Consider the following 1,878-nt stretch of genomic DNA (forward strand, 5'->3'; position numbering starts at 1 on the left):
TGTTCTATTGGCAGTCCCTGGAACGTCCACTATTCTCCCCCAGCACCACCGTTCAAACACACCGGCTTTTCTCTGACCCTCCTTATTCAGCATCCAACTTTCACACGCATAAGAGGGATTGAAAATACCATGACTGGAGTCAGGTTCACCTGAGTCCTCCAAGTCACCTCCTTGCTTTTCACATCTCTAAAGAGGACTTCTGCAGCAGCTCTGCCCAAGGCACTACATTGTTCAGTCTCTTGACTGCTGCTTCCAGTGGGCCTGATTGTGGAACCAGGTAAGGTGTCATCCTCGACAACCGACATCTTTTCTCAGTGTATCATGAGTGACCTCCTGGCCCGGTGGTGAGGGTCTTGGTTTTCTTTACACTGAATTGTAATCCATGCTGAGGACGGCAGTCCTGGATCTGCATCAGCAGGCCCAGCAAGTCCTCTTCACTTTCGGCAAGCAAAGCTGTGTCATCTGGTATCGTAGGTTGTTAACAATAAAACCCTCCTTCCTACAATCTAGCTCCTCCGATGATGTTCTCAGCACACAGGTGGAATAAGCACGGTGAGATGACACCCCTGTGCACACCCTAGTCCCTTGTTTTGTTCTCCTCACTGCCCCTTGGCCCCTGTCTGACTTCCACAGGGACACAGTGAAGTGTTTGGAATCCCCATTCTTCTAAAGGGTATCCATAGTTTGTTCTGATCCACCCGGCTGAATGCCTTTGCATAGTCAACGAAACACAAGTAAACATCTTTCTGGGATTCTCTGCTTTGAGCCAAGATCCATCTGACATCAGCAATACTATCCCTTGTCCCACGTGCTCTTCTGAATCTGGCCTGAACTTCTGGCAGCTCCCTGTCACTGTGCTGCTGCAGCCATTGTTGGATGATCTTCAGCAAATGTTTACTTGTGTGCCATATCAATGGTATCGTTCTGTAGTTTGGGCATTCTGCTGGGTCGCCATTCTTTGGAGTCGGCACAAATGTGGATCTTTTCCAGTTAGTCAGTCAAGTAGCGTCTTCTAAATTTCCTGGCATAGAGGGGTGACGAGTTCACTTGGTATATCCTACCTCAATTGATGCTGGTCGATCTCAAGAATAGATTTGACACATTGGACACAAACGACCGAAGACCAGATGAGCAGTGAGAGGCAACATATCGTTCAAAAAATGAATAAAGAAAAGACCAAAATGAATGTTCGAAGAGATTCTGAAACTTGCTCCGGCGTAGAGAGATAAAGCAAAAGGCAGCAATGATGATGTTCAAGAGCTGAACAGAACATTTCATAGGAAAGCTTACAAAGACACAGTATTTTAGTGAGACATGAAACACCCGGAGTTAGAAAACCAAAAGGGGAAATCAAGCTGAAAGAACTGAAGTAGAAATTCAAGTCGCAAGTTGAAATATTGAAGGATTCTATGGGCAAAAATGTAAATGATCAAGAAAGCACCAAACGAAGATGAAAGGAATACACAGAGTCACTGTACCAGAAAGAATTGGTCGATGTCCCATCCCTGCAGGAGGCAGCATATGATCAAGAACCAATGGTCACGGAGGAAGAAGTCCAAGGTACACCGAAAGCATCAACAAAAAAAGACCCCAGGAATGGATGGAATGCCAATGGAACACCTCAATAAATGGTGGCAGTGCTGGAGGGGTTCTTTCATCAATGCCAAGAAATTTGGAAGATTGCTATCTGGCCAGTTGATTGGAAGAGATCCATATTTGCGCCCATTCCAAAGAAAAAATTCTTAAATACTATCACATGCAAGTACATTTTGTTGATAGTTTAAAAATGTTTGCCGTAGTATGTTGACAGGGAGCTACCGGAAACTCAAGCTGGATTCCAGAAGAGGGTGTGGAATAAAAGATGTAGTTGTTAATGTC

Source organism: Echinops telfairi, unplaced genomic scaffold (genome assembly GCF_000313985.2).
Source record: "Echinops telfairi isolate 266 unplaced genomic scaffold, ASM31398v2 ScPeMD7_7457;HRSCAF=8495, whole genome shotgun sequence".
Lineage (NCBI taxonomy): Eukaryota > Metazoa > Chordata > Mammalia > Afrosoricida > Tenrecidae > Echinops > Echinops telfairi.